The 19,544-nt window shown below is 37.9% G+C and overlaps 1 protein-coding gene across 4 annotated transcripts in view; it reads right to left on the bottom strand.

Moving 5' to 3' along the window:
- The window catches only part of LOC106869429 (rho GTPase-activating protein 45), a 124,273-nt gene extending 105,431 nt beyond the window's left edge, over positions 1–18,842 (bottom strand). For 2 of the 4 annotated variants that reach the window (XM_014915161.3, XM_014915163.3), the window contains exon 1: positions 17,262–18,842. The gene's annotated coding sequence lies outside the window, so the exon portion shown is untranslated. The remainder of the gene's footprint in view (positions 1–17,261) is intronic. The other 2 variants (XM_052974752.2, XM_089366385.1) reach the window with 1 other exon arrangement.
- Positions 18,843–19,544: the final 702 nt, after the last annotated feature.

The following is a 19,544-nucleotide window of genomic DNA, read 5'->3' as shown; positions in this document are numbered from 1 at the left end:
GTGAGAAATTTGACTGCTATTTCTAGTAGAACAAGTGACACTCCTCTCCCTAGGAGGTTCTCTTGTTAGCTCTAATAATCATAGGAAAGGGGCTGTAATAGAATCGTTGTTTAGCCCCGGGCCAGTCCTGCTGGACCAAACCTATGAAGAACCCTTTAGCATTCAGGTTACTCTGTGAAAGGCAATTTTTGTTTATTAACATTGTTTTGAATTGATCATGGATTATCTCGGAGTTTTGAGATCTTGATGATCGTGTACATTTAGAATAACATTGTAGGGTAGGTGTGAGAGGCTGGACTTAGCTGGTTTGAACATAAAACTAGTAATACAGCTCTATATTTAAGAGATGAGGAATTATGTACATTATTTACATTTGACAGATATTTGTCCTCATCTTGAGGACAAATATCCGTCAAATGTGTGGATGTGTGTGTGTGTCTTTCAATTTCTGTCAACCAAATCCAGTTACAAGGAATTAGCTGACATAAGACAACAACAGAAGACACTTGTCCAAGGTGCAGTGCATTGGAACTGAACCCAAAACGATATGGTTGCAAGATGGACTCCTTAACTACCTTGCCATGCTTGTAGCTAACTATATTTGCTGACATTGGTAGGTTAGTAATGGTGTAGATCAACAAGAATTTTTACTGGACACAAAAAGCTGAAGTGGTGTGCCTTATGTTGCTGTGTTAAAAGGTAAAGCAGGAGGTGGGGGGTGAAATAGGGGGTGGGGTGAAGTAGGGGGTGGGGTGAAGTGGGGACTAACATGTCACGAAAGCCTTTTATCCAAGCAAACAACTTACTCTGAAGCTGTCCTTAAGTAGGTGATAAAACCACTGTATTGGTCTTACACCACCACACAAACCACAGTGAGTGTCACACGTGCTCACTCTCTATCTCTCTCTCTCTCTCTCTCTCACTCACACTCACACTCACACTCACACACACACACACACACACACAACTGTACACCATTAATAGTTCTCAAGTAGTAATTTCTCTCTCATGGTGGAGGTAAATTAGCTAAAAGCTTGGTTGAGCCATTGACAATCATTTCTATATTATCCACAACGCCACCCGTTCCACTATCAATTTGTGGCCTCCTTGTTTTAGCTTTTAGCCTAATTAAGAAGCCAATTTATTTTCGGTGAAACTTTCAAAACACACTTCAACCCGGGTCAGTTGTTGACCTTCTAGAAAGCTCAAATCTGACCCACATTAAAATATTGCTCACATATCTAGGACAGTATTGCTGCTGCTGCTGCTATGCATACACACACACACACACACACACACACACACACATGTCATCGTTGTTTTCATATTCACCTCACTGTGCTTCCATGGATCAGATGAAATTTGTTGAGGCCAACTTGATTTTCTTTTTCTCTGCCAGGATGCTCTTCCTGTCACCAACCCTTAACCTCTTGTTTCCAAGCAAGGCAACATTTCCTCATGGTCAGACATCCGTTCCACTGAAGACTGGAAACGAACAATGTCCCATATACGATGGTAATACTCACTTACCACCATGTCAAGATAAAGACATGGAAATACAACAAGCTTCTTTCAGTTTCTGTTTACCAAATCCACAAGCAAAACTGTATAGGCTGTGGAGCACTCAGCCACTTGCATGTTAATTTCATAAGCAAGCTGCTCCATTGATCGGATCAACTAGAACCCTCATTTCTGTAACCGACAGAGTGCCAATTTAAATATGCTAAATCTCCCTGAGAACTACATTTAGGGTATGCACGTCTGTGGAGCACTCAGCCACTTGCATGTTAATTTCATAAGTAAGCTGCTCCATTGATCGAATCAACTAGAACCCTCATTTCTGTAACTGACAGAGTGCCAATTTAAATACGCTAAATCTCCCTGAGAACTACATTTAGGGTATGCATGTCTATGGAGTACTCAGCCAGTTGCATCTTAATTTCATAAGCAGGCTGCTCCATTAATCGGATCAGCTAGAACCCTCATTGCTGTAACCGACAGAGTGCCAATTTAAATACTTCTGTTAAAATACACAGTTTTTATTTCAATTAATTTTGAAAATCATGAAGAACTTACTGAAACAAGACCATTATTAATTAAGTTGGTATTTGAAACAAATTAACGTGAAACTTCGATTAGTTTCAACTGGGATTCTTTTATAAAAAGAAGTTTGTATCACAGAATCTGGATTGATCTTGTGCAGGTTGTGGTTTCAAAAGCGTTAAACCCATCGTACATTGATACCAGGCAATAAAACTGACAATTGTCATTGTGGCATCCTGGACTTTTCTAAAGAGACCTGATGTATCTAAAACATTTTATCTATAAATCAGACATAGTTATTTGACAAACCGTTTGCTAGAACAGGAACAGGGGCTGCACAAAAACAACAAACACAACAACAAACATAACAGAAAAATATTCAATTAAATTTAAACAAATAATTTAACAATATTGCTTTTGGGCAAGATTTCAAAAATAGTTTCTTATGACCCAACCCAAGTTCTTTCTTGCAGAAATGCCAAGCAAATTCTTCATTCACTCTTAACGAAAACCATCAGACACGAGAATTTTTACTTTTGTTTGTGTTTTCTATGATTCTTCATTTAAAAAATTTTTTTTTATTTTCATGCATTTTACATCCAAATTTTGGTGCTATCTTGGCTAAGGTGTTTTTTGCAAAGTTGCACATTTGCAGAAGAAAAAAAGACAAATTGTGCAGTAATTGTTTTCACAGCTGTATGCCCATCCTACTGCTTAACCAATCGACTTTGAGGTTGGTGTAGGAACCAGTCAGCAGTCTTGGAAACTGAGGCAAGATGCCAAGACATAGTAGATCGGATAATGCTTGAACTCATAACCATGTGGTCAGCAAAGTACCAGATTGAGAATTCAGAAACATTAACACCACAAGCAGAAGTGGAACCACTTATCAGTCCAGTAAACTAAGGCAAGACTAGAGAACAGGGCCTCAACCTCATAATCATTACTTTGGTCATCCTTAATGTTTCAGAAAGGTCTAACATCCAAGGTCAAGATGTAACTGCCAAGGTCAAGGTGTAACTGCCAAGGTCAAGATGTAATAACCAAGAAAAATCTAGAAACTTACCAAAGAACTGAATTTTTTTTTCTTTTTCCTTCCTCTAACATGTTTCAGACACTGGACTAGAGCCATGCTGGAGCACTGCTTTGTTAGTTGAACCAACTGACTCTAGTGTTTATATTCTTTCAAAGTCTGATATTTATTCTATCAGTCTCTTTTGTCAGACAGCTAAGTTATAGGGACATAAACAAACCAACACTGATTGTAAAGCAGTAGGGATACAAACACACACACGCACACACACATGTAAGCACATAACCTCACATACACATATAAGCACACACACACACACACACACACACACACACACACACACAAGCAGACACACACGCACACATGTGTCATGGGTTTCCACTGTTTCCATTGACCAAAGTCAATCACAAGGCACTCTTTGGCCTGGAACTATAGCAGAAGACACTTGCCCAGGATGCTGTGCAGTGGGATTGAACCCAAGATCCCCTGGTTGCAAAGTGAACTTCTTTAATCACACAGCCATCTCTTAAAATTTGTCTGTAAACCTTTTTTCTTCCCCATGCCCACCCGCTCTCTGGTGCAGCATTACCTACTGGTTCACTAATAAATTACACCACCATTCCTATCACAATACCACAACCACCAGCACCACCACCACCACCACCACTCTACAGACTCTCGGATCAAACAGAGGACACCAGACAAGTTTCAGGCATTAACCCAAAAAATAAAAGAATTAACAAAACCTCAAACACAATAAAAGTTGGTTTAACAAATAAGAGGAATTCATAGACAAAATATTTACAATGCAATAAATTTTATAAATATTTGCTCACCCCCCCCCCCCACCCATCCCCACCAACCCACACATTATAAGTCAATATTTTTTTTCTCTTTTTATTCTGGCAGAGCTTTAATGATTTTAGTAATTAGTTTTGATTTAGGCACAAGGCCAGTAGTTTCTTTTTTTTTTTATTATCATTATCATCAGGACTATGGAGTCGGAGTCGTGGAGTCGAAGTCGGTAAAAGTATACTGACTCCAACTGACAATGTCTTTACTCTTTAATATAAACCAGTTATAACCTATAGGCCTACTCAAAGTACAAGCATATGCATATGCTTTATGGGGTATGTAGACCACAATCAATTACATAAACACGAGTCAAAAACATTTAAGAGGTAGCTGGAGTCAGAGTCGATAAAACTATACCAACTTTGACTCATGATATCCTTATTCTTTAATATAAACCAGTTCTAACATAAAGGCCTACTCTATGCAATATGCTTTATGAGATGTGTAGACCACGATCACTTAATTACATAGAAACTAAAAAGTAACCTGAAGTAACCTCCCCTTGTAGATCACACGCCAAAGTAGCACCTAAATGTGTGTGTGTAAGAGAGAGACAGAGAGAGAAGGGAGATGTGTGTTAGTGTTTCCTTGTCTTGACAGTGTATATTGGTTGTAAATGAATGCCACCATCGTACAAGCAGTATCCATTTCCAATCTTATGTGAAAACATGTTCGACTTGGGAAAAATATGACCTGATTTGAGAAACAAATTGGGGTTAGTGACAGGAAGGGTTTTTGGCTGTCGAAAACCTACCTCAACAAATTCTGTCCAACCCATGCAAGCATGGAAAAGTGGATGTTAAAACTGTGTTGATGATTAAAGTATAATGCTTTCAAAAATAGACAACTCACACACACGCAAGGCAATCCTCAATAAAATACAGTGACATGTATGATCTTCCATAGATTAAATTAACTGAAATCAAAAGATTCCGATGAAACTTAGGAAGATCGAGTTTCTTAGTTAATTACAGACGATGAATCACGGTACAGATTCAGGTTTACTTCTTTTGCTGATAGCGTTTATTCCCACCATCATCATCACCATCGTCATTGTCATCATCATCATGTTCATAATTATCATGCGAAGCCCTAATGCCGCCCCCCCCAACACATTTCACTGGTCAAGTTACATTAAATAATAAATCTTCTTTCTTCCTCCCCCCTTGCCACCCCCCCCTTTTCGTTGCAGATGGGATCCATCCCAAAATCATACTTTGAGAAAGAATGTGAAAAGGTAGGATTTATTCTCCCCACCACCACCACCATCATCATCATCATCATCATCACTGAACTGCAAACCCACCAGTGAGCCAATGGACGAGCCTCTGCTAGAAATAGTAACCAAAACTTCCTACATTCACACCCCACTGATTTTAAAAACAGTTAGGAACATGCAGGAGTGGCTGTGTGGTAAGTAGCTTGCTTACGAACCACATGGTTCTGGGTTCAGTCCCACTGCGTGACACTTTGGGCAAGTGTCTTCTACTATAGCCTCGGGCCAACCCAAGACTTGAGTGGACTTGACAGACGGAAACTGAAAGAAGCTTGTCATGTATATATATGTGTGTGTGTGTGTGTGTGTGTGTGTGTGTGTGTGTGTGTGTGTGTGTGTGTGTGTGTGTGTCCTCCTGTCATTGCTTGACAACTGATGCTGGTGTGCTTATGTCCCTGTAAGTTAGCAGTTCAGCAAAACAGACCAACAGAATAAGTACTGGGCTTACAAAAGAATAAGTCCTGGAGTTGATTTCTTCAACTAAAAACCCTTTTAAGGAAGTGCTCCAGCATGGTCATAGTCAAATGACTGAAACAAATAAAAAAATGAAAGAGATTCTATAGTCAGTTTTGACTGCTATTTCTGGCATGGTGGTGCCTCTTTGGTACCCTTAATTACATATATATATATATATATATATATATATATATATGATATGATGTGATTTGAGGAAGATTTGGCTGTTATTTCTGGCATATTGAGTGACCATCTACGTACACACACTTCCAGCATTACAACTATGAGTACCACCATCACAGCCGACCCATCCCATACAGTGTGCATATACACACCACTAACACACATCCTGGGATGAGGAGAGACCCTCTAGGTGGTCGCTCAATATGCCAGAAATAACAGCCAAATCTTACTCAAATCACATTATCATCAGAGAAGAGGACATGTTAGATACTATATGTCTTGGTTCCCCCTCATCACCAGACTGTATCCCACCGGCGGTACCAGGAGACCCAAACCCACCTCCATATACCTACTACACACCCACCTTCAACTGCCAAAACCCACAGAGGCCTCAACATGATAACTCAACCTGCTAAATATTCTTTTACTCTTTTATTTGTTTCAGTCATTTGACTGCGGCCATGCTGGAGCACCGCCTTTAGTCGAGAAAATCGACCCCAGGACTTATTCTTTGTAAGCATAGTACTTATTCTATCGATCTCTTTTGCCGAACCGCTAAGTTACGTGGACGTAAACACACCAGCATCGGTTGTCAAGTGATGTTGGGGGAACAAACACAGACATACAAACATATACACACACACACATACATATATATATATATACTAGCAGAAATACCCGGCGTTGCCCGGGTTAGAGAGAATAATGAAATCTAAAAACGCCGTCTAGACTACGCATCATCTTTATATGTAGAGATGTATATACACACACGCACCCAAACACACGTATATATATGTATATCAATATAAATATATGAAAGTCAATGAAGTTTCGTAAAAGAAGGTGATCATGTACATACTTTCTTGCTGTTGTGATTATAACACCTCATTGTAAACTATGTTCCTTGTTTTCCCTTGTGGAGCATATACAAATAGGTTTTTTGTTGCTGCCCACTCTTGAGCAGCCAACATACAGTTGTCCATGTGAGAAGCAGGGCTCTTCCAAGAGAAGACCAGCTACAGACAGTGTTTGACCCTGATATTTGTTTATGGACATGGCAAAAGTCACACAAAGGGGGAATTGTAGTCTTCTGAATGTAAAAGGAATGTCTGCTCCTGATGGAGTAAGAGGAATTCTTGGAATAAATACGTCATCCCCTTTTGCACATCCAGAAAGAATGGCAGCCTCGATAACGTGTGACATCATTTTCTAAATAATGCTCATCTGTTATGTTCGGGTTAAAATTTCATCAACATCAAAAATATATGAATTTTCATGGGAGTTATGGCCGTTATGCAAAGAATATAATTTCCAAATTTCATAAAGATCCATTCAGTACTTTTGACGTAGTTTTGGATAAGAAAACAAATGACTAATGTGTGTGTTTGTGTGCATGTGTATGTGTGTGTGATGGGTGTATATATGTATAGATATCTGTATGCATGTATATATGTATATATGTGTACATATTACATGTACATCTATATATATATATATATATACATCTACACATATGTATACATATACATGTATGTATAGATCTATATATATATACATATACGTGTACATCTATATGTATACATATACATCTCTCTCTCTCTTTCTCTCTCTCTCTCTCTCTGAAAGTATCTGTCATTACAGTATCGAAATGGTGTACATGTATATGTATACATATACATCTCTCTCTCTCTCTCTTTCTGTCTCTCTCTTTCTCTCTCTGTGAAAGTATCTGTCACTACAGTATCGAAATGTGATTGTTTCAGTTAGTGGAATAGTTTCATTTTTAAAGTGAAAGTATTTGACATGAGTGTTTTTGTTTCACTTTTGACACGTAATACTTAAATAGTGGAGGAGATATTATGTTGCCGTGTGCTCGAACTCTGCAAGAAGTTAATAAATTTTTTTGACTAAAACACAACTGGAACCCTAAGTAAGGCATGTGTAAAATTTGAATGAAATTGGTTGCGTAGTTCTCGAGTTTTAGGGATTCACACAGACAGACAGACAGACACACATTCTCATTTTTATATATATATAGATATATACACATATATACGACAGGTTTCTTTTAGTTTCCATCTACCAAATCCACTCACAGGGCTTTGGTCGGCCCGAGGCTATAGTAGAAGATATTTGCCCAAGGTGCCACGCAGTGGGACTGAACCCAGAACCATGTGGTTGGTAAGCAAACTACTTACCACACAGCCACTCCTGTGCCTATAGTAGACAAATCTTCCTCAAATCACTACTATCTTTAAGAAAAAGATGGGATGGTCACAACTGGAATGTCTGATCACAGATTTGTTTAGTCAACACAGCCATCACTACTGTCAGCCACCAGTCTTAAAAATATGCCGAGACAGATTATGTACATGATATACGAGGAACAGATAGGATAGCCATGGCTGGAATGCCTTACATGATACAATTAGCTCAATCAGGGTTGACCTAGGATAACCCCCCCCCCCCCCCACAACCCAATCACCACTAAGAAATATTTCAGTAACAAATTCTTATCTTATCAAAGAGTGGAAAAATAAAGCTGCCGCCAACAGTAATAATATAAGACACTTGATATTTTTATTGAGTTTAACCCTTTCAATATCAGTAATTCGTCTGAAGGACTCGCATGTGTTCATATTTAAGTTAAAATTGTTTTATCAAAAACCTTATTAAAACACAATGATAAAGTGAGATTTCAGTTAGTCAACATACACCACCTCCACCACCACTACTTTCAACACCACCACCGCCACCAGCATCGCTGGCCCAAGCCACGACTGACTTAATAGCACCAACTGCAGAAGACATTTAATCTTATTTCATGTTCCAGTCATACTTTGAGCACCATAACCCATTTAAGGTTAAAGGGTTGTTCTTTGTAGGGATATAACTGGGTGTAGATAGTTTATCTGGAATTTATCCAGGAACTGTCGGAATGTTATGGGGTTTATAGCTGGATGCCCTTCCCGATGCCAACCCTGTTTCCAAGCAAGTTAATACAGTAATCCCTAGACTGTCATGGGTGTTATGTTCCAAAAACCCCAACAAAATGTGAAAATCTGTGAAGTAGAAACAGTACTGTACTGTATATTTTTTTCTTAATTATTTTTATAATTTGTATATATTTATTTTATTATAAATGCAAAATAACACCACGGAGGAATCAACGTAAGCTTAAATCAGGGGTTTTCAAACTTTTTGACTTGCAGACCCCTTTATATTTCATGCCTTAACTTAGGGACCCCCTTATAAATGCTTATGAAATTTATACATAAATATTTGCTTAAAATAACATATATTTTTACATTTATTTATTTAACAGTATTTAACAAATAGGTTTGTTGTCAATTAAAAGATTTCGATTAAAAAACATATATAAAATCAAATTGCCCATAAAAAGTATTTGCTGTCCATGGACCCCCTGTCTTGTCCTTGCGGACCCCCTGTGGTACGCGGACCACAGTTTGAAAATCCCTGGCTTAAATAATAAACTGCGGTAGGTGAACCGTGATATGGCAAGGGATTATTGTAACCACATAATCTAACAGACAACAAACAGACCAGATATGGCTTTGCAAAGAACTGCAAACAATAGACTATTAACAATGAGCCTTTTGTTTACAAACATGGGGAAGAGGGTGAGGACACAACTGTACACACACATCATGTTGATGGAAAGTCGAAGGAAAGTGATTATTTTACCAAGAGACGGGACAAATGGCAAATTACACAAAGCACATGTTGAGAAGATATTCATAGTCAATCAATTCATCACAATTGTAGAGCCATTACAGTGAAGTCTACTGTAGGCACAAGGCCTGAAATTTAGAGGGAGGGGACTGGGCGATTACATCGACCCCAGTGTTCAACTGGTATTCATTTTATCAACCCCAAAAGGATGAAAGGCAGGAATTTGAACTCAGAATGTAAAAACAGACGAAATACCACTAAGCATTTTGCCTGGTGTGCTAACAATTCTGCCAGTGCAACGCCTCATAATTAATAATAACGATCCATTTTTCTGTAGGCACAGGACGAAAGAAATGTTGGCAAGAATTTTGTCCAAAGGCATCAAAAATTCTATCAGTTATCATCAATAAAGATAATAACGTTGACAGTAATTAACTAGATGTAAATTACATCTTAGTAGCTAGAATCAACTATACACTCTCCCTATGCCATATAAACTAAGTTTGCTAATTATAAAGGCAGTTCATTGGAATAATTAGACAAAATTTAAGTTGTTATGGTAATGAACTTAAAAAAAAATGTTTTGTTTAACTTCAGTAAAAAGTTTTATAATGAGGTTTCATTAAACTAATTGCTATTAATAACCTTTTGTTTCTCGTCATTTGTTTTTTAAATATATAGTCACGAGGGGAGATTGCTGTTGCTATTATTATTATTATCATTATTATTATTATTATTATTATTATTATTTTTATTGTTGTTGTTGTTGTTGTTTGGTGGATTGGTATAATCATTAGAGTGTTGGTCAAAGCCCATCCATTCATTTTTACCACCCACTTTTATTCCGGGGAGGGTTTGTTGGGTGTCAAGTTCTCAGGCGCCTCTTCCATAGGGTTCTACTCAGAAGCAACCCTCATTACACTTTCCACTGAGATTCCCAAACATGACCAAACGAAACTATGGATATTAATCCAGCCATCTTTTTTTGTCTACTCCTAGGTCTCTTACTGGTTGACTCAGTATGAAGAATCCGTCTTATGAGCCATTCCTACAGCATTCTAATCATGTCTCTCATACAAGGGCTGTGACCTCTCAAGGCAGAGAATTGACCTCCGAGTGACACACCTTGTTGTCAAAGTGTTGGACAAAACTCATTCGGACATTAGTTGCAGCACTTTATATTCCGAGTTCAAATATCATTATGGTGTATTTTGATTTTCATCCAACATGGAGCAACGAAAAGTACCAGTCACGTACTGGAGTGGATTTAATCAGTTGTTCCCATTCTCAAATTTCGGGTCTTGTTCCTAAGTGAGATACAATTACTGTCAATAGACTTTTAATTGTTTCAGTCGTTAGCCTGGGACTTATTCTCTTGGTTGCTTTTGGCAAACTGTCCAAAACTGGACAAATACAGACACAGAAACACTCACCTCCCCCACACCCCAACACCACCACACCACCCCGCACACACTAGCACTGACCACTTCCCAGCACCTACACCATCATCCACACAACTATACATGCACACACGCACACGTCAATGTCACCATCCCCCTTCCACATGCGCACACATGCTCCCACCTTCAAGAAATCTCAGTCAAAGCACCTACACCTGGATATCTCTCTGCAACAAACAATAACTCCTTACCTACCCAAATGGGTTATGGTGCCCAAAGCATGACTGTAACGTGAAACATGATTAAATATCTACCTACCTACGCAATTGTGCCCCACACCCACCGACTTTGTTTCCTCATAAATTCTTTTAAAAAATGGATATTTTATAATGAAATTTTCTACAAATATACTTCGAATTATATATCAGAATTTGTTGTGAAAAAGAAAAATGTTTGTGAGCGGGGAGATGAATTTCGGAAAATTCATACGAGTTGACTTACTTTTTCTATAACTTTCAGAATAATGGGTACTTTTTATTAATGAAATTTTCTACAAATACTTTTCAGAATGTGAAGATTACGGTTATACCGAAATTAAATACACACGAAAAAGAAAGAAAAAAAAAAATGGTGAGCACACAGACATACATACTGACATACAATCACAATTTTTTCTGAAATTCCAAGTTTCATTTTGTAGATGCGTCTAACGTGTGTCAGTATGTATACTCTTTTACTTGTTTCAGTCATTTGACTGTGGCCATGCTGGAGCACCGCCTTTTAGCCGAGCAACTCGACCCCAGGACTTATTGTTTGTGAACCTAGTACTTATTCTATCGGTCTCTTTTGCCGAACCGCTAAGTTACGGGGACGTAAACACAACAGCATTGGTTGTTAAGTGATGTTGGCGGGGGGAGGGGACAAACACATACATATATACGGCGGGCTTCTTTCAGTTTCCATCTACCAAATCCACTCACAAGGCTTTGGTTGGCCCGAGGCTATAGCTGAAGACACTTGCCCAAGGTGCCACGCAGTGGGACTGAACCCGGAACCATGTGGTTCGTAAGCAAGCTACTTACCACGCCAAAAAATTTTTTTTTTTTTCATATTAAATTACGATATAATCGTAAATTACACATTCTGAAAGGTATTCGTTGAAATTGTCATAAAAAAAAAAAATACTTGTTTTTCTGAATGTTAGGAGGAAACAAAGCTGACCCACGAGAATTTTACGAAACCCTTCTTCTCACTCACATATTCCCTTCCACAACAAATTCCAATATAATCGAAATCAAAACCATCTGAAGCGTATATGTTGAGAATTTCATTTAAAATTATCCGTTTTTTCTGAAAATTACGCAAAAGCAAATTGCGGGTGGGGCACGCATGTGTAGGTTGCCTCACCCGACTAACACTGATCGAACCTAAATATCTAGTGTGTGTACATATATATACATATATACATTAACTTATATGCGTACACCTTACGTGCGTAATTTATAAGCAGAAATTCGAACACTGGAAGGTGCAATTTCAAAATCTTAAGACAAGCCTAAATATATTTATTTCAAATAAATCCACATCTATTCCGCTTAGATCAGCAGAAAAACGACCAAAATAGACGAAACCCAAGAACAAGGAGTGGAGTAAAAGATTGCGAAAGGAAACTTTAATCGTGACACAACAGTGGTTCAGACCGAAGGAAATAACATTGCTAAGGAGTGACCATATTCGTGATAATAATCAAAGGAATGCAGTTGAGTAATGATGGTCCTAATATAAACATTTCGTTAAGTGGACATTCTTATAATTTTTAAGTTTTACAATATACTCTGATGGTTAGGTGTCAGAAAACAGAGACAATGTAGAAGAATGTTGCTGGGTAGAGAAAAGAATACAATAAAACAACGCCTGCCGCAAAATGAACTCGCGGTCGAAAAGCAGGTAATCCGATGTAGTATCTATCTACCAGGCCAGGCTCGTTCCGGGCTCCTTATCCTGCTCGCTGCTATGAAGTACAACTGACCCCGTGGGAAAAGAAAAACAGTTGGCCTCTTAGTAAACAAATACACACAGAAACCCCCCCACCCCGCAAGTTGTGTCGAGGTATCTGTGTGTACTTTAAGTTACCTCTCGGAAGATGACAAGGTATAACTATACATTGATGCCCCGACTTTGTTTCGTCATAATTTCCCTTAAAAGTACTTAGTTTTAAAATGAAATTTTGCAAGGAGTATGTTTTCGAGGGTGCAGGTTATAAGTTCATGCAGATTTTATGAAGATAATATTTATTAATTGGTGGGGGGGGGGGGGGGGGGTTTACAGATAATTTTCCAAAAATTTTTGTAAAATTTCAATTTAAAAACAAAAAAAAATTACTCCTCAGTGTACGGCTACTTTTCCAAAAAAATTTTTCTCTCAAAATATGCGGAAAAACACGGAGATTATGATTCGGAAAAAAAATTGCCAAAAATTTCCAAAAGTTTTTGTAAGATTTCAATTTAGAAAAGAAAAAAAAAAAAATTCCCCTCCCCTCGCATTCTACGACATAAACAGGAAGTCTTGAAACGCGAGACGAAGTGGTGAGAAATGATCTTCAGATGTTGAGCCTCGCAGAAGAACTGGCAAAGGACCGAGACAATTGGCGAATTGCTGTGCTTCAGAAGATTCCCATCTAGCTAAGTAAAATCGAAGCCATAAAGGCATGTCCCTTATGTCCATCTCCCCACCCACCCCACACAGTCTGTCCCCTGACAAACACCTCTCCCCTACATCTCATCCTACCAACACACCCCTACTCCACCACCCACTGTATCCCCTCCCTTTTGTCTCCAAATCCCCTTCGCGGACCTACCTGCACACAATTCGTCCAATCTATTCCCCACAACATACCTTTCTAATACCCCCCCTCCATCACTCACTCTTTTAGAAATCTCGCGAACTCATCCACCCGCCCCTCCAATCTTCCGGTCCACTTTACCGTACACACCTCTGTAACTTGAGTGTACAGCATCCCCATCTCATCTCTCTCTCTCTACAACTTAGGTAGCCAACATTTCTCCTCTACAGCAAGACACCTTTTTTCTGTCCTCTCAGTTGATGAGGTATTGTTCTGCAAGTTACTCGGTGACCTTATTGCCTCTCATGCCACGTAAAAGCATCTCATATTCTGTATTAAAGTGGTTAGCGTTAAGAAGGGCATCCAGCCGTAGACACCCTATCGAAGCTGACAGAAGAGCCAACTCCTGTCAAACAGTGCAACCCATGCCAGCATAGGACATTAAATGATGATGATGGTGCTTGTGTGTGCGTTAGTTTGACAGGTGCTTGTGGAATGCGCTTTAGGTTCATTAGTTACCTATATAACTTTACAGCTGTGCGTGTGTATACTCGTCACATGTATATTACCTCGTCTTTTTACGTGTGAAAGAAATTGGAAGCTGACTTGTCAAAAGAAAGGTGCTAGCTAATGTTGTTTGTGTTCTTGCCTGTTATATAACGAAACACCTTACTGGAGATTGTTAATAAACATTTTTTAAAAGTGCAATATATTGATCTAAAAGTTTAAAAGAGAAAAAAGTCTTATTTCTGGAAAGGCAAAGTGTTTTGATGGTAAATGAGTTGTATAAATTTAAGTAAACTTCTATTTGGACTCCCTAATTAACAAACACAAACAGACAGAGGATTCTAATGTTTACAGGTCTGTCAATATTTTGGAAAAATGTGAGCGAAAGTTTGTATTTTGATAATTGTGTTCAATAAACTACCATACACATTATTAGAGTTGTGGACGTGTTTATTCACTAATATGTGTATTACAAAACTATTGTATGTGTATGTACATATTTGGGTATATGTATGTTTGTATACTACAAATGAAAGAACCCATTTCAGCGTAAACAAACATACATGCATACATACACACACATATATATAATCTGTACATAAACTACACCTCGTCCCTCGGTACTAAACAAAAAGGAGCACAAAAACGAGAAACTGGACACAGCGAATGTCTTCTACAGAAATTCTAAAATATATTGTTTTATTGTTTATAAAATATCTTATAAAAACGATAATTAAATCAGTCTAATTAGTCTTAGTAATCACAGATCATAGACTATTATCTACTCCTCTACACGTGTGGAATTCCCCGCAATGTCTACAAAAACTAAGCAGTTATATTGTACGTCTATAAAAGAGGTCATAAAACTGTCATTAAATCGGTTTGATCAGTCCTTAGTAGAGTTATTTATGTAAAATGATGGTTTCTTTGTAAATAGGGTAAAATGTAACGCATTTTTGTATGTGATGGGGTCCTTGTTTTTGTTTTTTTAAGTGACGTGTGTGTGTGTTTTGGGGTGGGGGATCTTGATCACGTGCACATTCAACAATATACATGTGTGTGTGTATATATTTCTATGCATGTAACATACAGCAAACAAGAGTATGGTAGTCAATGCTTTATAGAACACAAGCGTTAGCACTCAATACCAATTCCTGGTTAATCACACTTTTAACACTGGTACTTCCTCAAAAACTTCAGCTGCTCACCAATGATAGAATTGGTGTGGAAGTATTCCATAGGGTAACATATGTATGTCAAGGAAAAAAAACGATATAAGTAAAGCCACAAGTTTAATATCGCCTACAACTATTTCAGTACCATTCCGTTTTGAACCACATTCCATACAAATGATTATACGATATAAGGTGTACAATATCTGTATAAAGTTACCCGTGGAAGGATGGGCTGAAATGGCACATCACACAAACACACAGGTACAACACTGATTTTCCCGAACCTGAAGTGGTTACTTAATTAAGTCAATGCACTCTAAATTAAACAAAACATTAAATTTACTTAAATTATATGAAATACAGGTACCTGTACATCAGTGTAAATTAGTGCAAATCATTAGAAGTTCCAGAATATCAGTGTCCAGAAAGTCGATGTCGTACCTGTGTGTGTGTAATATATATATATATATATATATATATATATATAGCAAATATGGTCATGTCAGAGCAGAAAGCCCAACCTCACCGTGCCGTACAGAAGTCCATGAAGTTGGGTAGCTAAGAGCAACATCAGGTAATGGAACAGGAAGGAAGATGATAAAAAAAATGAGGCTGGCTCACGATCGAGAAAGATAGAGGGAGGGAAGTTACGTCTTTGTGGGGTGCACCGACGGCCTCCTTGCGTTACGGAATGTGACGGGTGTGTGTGCGCGCGCGTGCGGATGTATAATATATATATATATATATGTGTGTGTGTGTGTGTGTGTGTGTGTGTGTGTGTGTAAGCAAGATGACAGTGTAGAAAGATTCTATGGAATGATAGGAACGGTAGAATACCGATCTGGTTATTTTCGTTAAGTACCGGCAAATGGAAATCTCCTGGTCAGCCACTGGACGAATCTTCCAGCTCCTCTCTTGCAGAGAAAAAGTAATTAGACCCAAAATTATTAGCGTCTAGCCCCGCTCTTTTCCAACCTCAGCCCTCAAAGAGCTTAGTGAACCCCTACTTCGTAAAACCCATTTGCATCTCCAGATATTAGAAGTTTAAAAATGAGGAATGGATTGAATAGCAAGTACAAACTAAAGACGGTAAATTTTTATAAATCTACCGAAATATATACCACAAAACATTTTTTTCGATGCTCTAACGATTCTACCAATCCAGGAATTAGAATAGAATTAGTACCAGTCTTAATTCCACTGTGACATAACTATACTTTTGTCCCATCGACTTTGTTTCCTCATAACTTTCTAAAAAGCACAGATTAATGAAATTTTGGAGATTTTTGGAGATTAAATCTTTTTTTTACTTCTCACACATCCTGACTTTGTTTTCTCATAACTCTTTTTTAAAAGGTATATTGGCGATCTTTTGCAGAAATGCATTTTCGGAAGATTGGGTAAGTTTGATTAGACTCCTCAGAAAAAATAGAAGTTTTCTTTTTTTCTTTTTTCTTTTTCTCTGAATGTTATCAACATAATTATAATCTACATTTTCATTAAAAAACACATTTTTCAGCAAAGTAATAAGGAAACTAAGTCGTCGGGGCATTAAACTGCAATTATGCCTCAAATTGTCATAATCATTAATATATTTGATGAATAAAGATTACAGCTGATTAACCTTTTTTGTAAAAGCACGAAAACCCAGATGTAAAAAGAAAAAAAGGGGAGGGGTACAAAATAGCCAGATGTCAAAACACAATTCTTCGCTGTCAGACAGAAATTCCACACTTAAAAAAGTTTCATTGAACCAACTTCATACCAGAAACAGAGGTCAAATATAATTATGCCATACCTTTTTTCAGTACATCATTTTAACACACTTTTGAACTGTAAAACTCCAGGAAAGGATGTATACATATGTATATACACTTCACTTAAGGAATATTCCATTTTTCATCCAGATAGCCCATTTTGTTTTAAAATTATTTTAATATTTCGTAGTTTTTGTTTCGCTGTCAGAACTTTGAAAAAAAAGTTTTATACTTCCATCTCTTGTAATGATGGTGATGATTAGCGGCGGTGTTCTTGGTTTTCTGCTATTTGGAGCAGATGAGGTGGGTGGTTGAGGTTAATTAAAGTTAATTTTAGTAATTAGTACACTTCTAAAGCTCATACAAGAAAAAAATTAACAATTAAAATAAGCGAAAGAGAGAGAGAGAGAGAGAGAGAGAGAGAGAGAGAGAGAGATGCGCCAGAGCGCACTATATACACACATGTATGTAAAGACAAACAGCTAAATAAAGTATGTGTATATATAGATGAAAAGAGAATAGGCTAAATAAGAAGTGTATACGTATGTGACATACATACCTATATACATATATATCTATATATATGTATGTATGTATGAAAAGAAAGTTGGCCAAAGAGAGAAAGTTTGTAACTTTCGTTTAATTTTTTCCCCCACAAACTGCCTTAATTGTAAATAATAAATCATAAAGAATGTTCTGTTAGGCAGCGGATGTCAGTTAACGGTTGGTAAGGTCTTGTGTCTTCTTCCATAATTTTATAAATAAGAACACACATAGCCATGAAGAAGGAAGAGCGAGTGGCTGAATTATGTGGGGGAAGAGAAAGACTAAGAGATCTGAACAGAAGAATAGAAAGGGAGAGAGAGAATGAGTAAGAGAGAGAAAATGTGACTGAGTGAGGAAGTGAGAGCGTGGTGGAAAGAGAGAAAGTAAGAAAGTCAAAGGAGGAAGGGGAGACTGTGTGTAGAGAGGGAGGAAACAACAAGTGGAACGTCAAGCAGAAGTTTGTATGGGAAGAGGAAGCAAAAAGACAGAGGAGGAGGAGGAGGGGCAAGAGTCAGTAACAGAGACAGAGAGGAAGAAAGTAATAGGCGAGGAAAGGGGGGAAGGGAAGAAACAAAGAGAAGGAAAGGTCAGAAAGAGGACGTAAGGGTAGAAGGAAGTGGTAAAGTCAGAGACAGAGTAAGAGAGAGAGGAGTAAAGATATGAAAGAGTAGAAGAGAATACAGAGAGTGGGAGGCAAAGCGCTGAAAGAGAATACAGAGAGAGGGAGGCAAAGCACTAAAAGAGTAGAAAGAGTTGTGAGATAGAGAGAGGGGTATAGATATGAAAGAGTAAGAGATTAGAAACGGTATGAGATATAAGAGAGAGAGGCTAGTCACTGGATTGGAAGATGAAGGAAACGAGAGAGAAGAAAGAAAGAAAGAAAGAAGAAAAATTGAATGACTCATCGACAGAAGGAATATTTTTCTTCTTTTCTTTCTTTCTTATAAAACTTCTACTCCGGATTATCCCACACAATCTCTCTCTCTCTTTTACAACAGTAGCTAGAGAGAGAGAGAGAGAGAGAGACGAAGGTGAGAAACAGGTAAAGATAGGAGAATGATGGTGATGATAGTAGTAGTAGTAGTAGTAGTAGTAGTAGTAAGAACACTCATTATGATAGTAGTAGTAGCTGCAGCAGCTGCTACAATGATGGTGATGGTGATGTTAATGATTGTAGTGATGATGATGGCAGTTGCAGCAGCAGTAGTAGTAGTAGTAGTAGTAGTAGTAGTGATGGCAATATCGGAGATGGTGGTGATGTAGAGGAAGGTGTGGACGTGTGAGCATCAGTGAAAGAAAGGGAAGAAGAAAATAGGGTGATGAAGAAAAGAAAGAGAAAGAAGATAGAGTAAAGAAGCCGGTAAGGTGGTGGTGGTGGTGGTGGAGATATTCGGGGTAGAGATCGGGTATCGCTAAATAGACGGACGGTTAAAGGTAGATACAAGTGCAAAGGTATGCATGTATTTATGCGTGTAGAGTACACAGGTATACACGATTAGCTCAGGTAGAGCCAGCCGTACACACAAAGCTTTTGAAGAAGTTTTACTATATCTGTAGCGAGGTAGACAGAGAGGTGGCTTGCATGCAAAGATAATGTAGGGAAGATGAATTGGAAAATTTGAATGTGCGTGTGTGTATTGCTAGTATATGTGTGTGTGTATGTATATATATATATATATATATATAATACAAATGATAAATGAGTATATGCATATATACGTACATGTATGTACATACCTACATCTACATGTATATATAGATGCATATCTGGGTACAGG

Source organism: Octopus bimaculoides, chromosome 19, assembly GCF_046866305.1.
Source record: "Octopus bimaculoides isolate indiv1 chromosome 19, ASM4686630v1, whole genome shotgun sequence".
NCBI lineage: Eukaryota > Metazoa > Mollusca > Cephalopoda > Octopoda > Octopodidae > Octopus > Octopus bimaculoides.
Note: the sequence above shows the minus strand (reverse complement) of the source record. Positions and strands in the feature narration are given on the sequence as shown.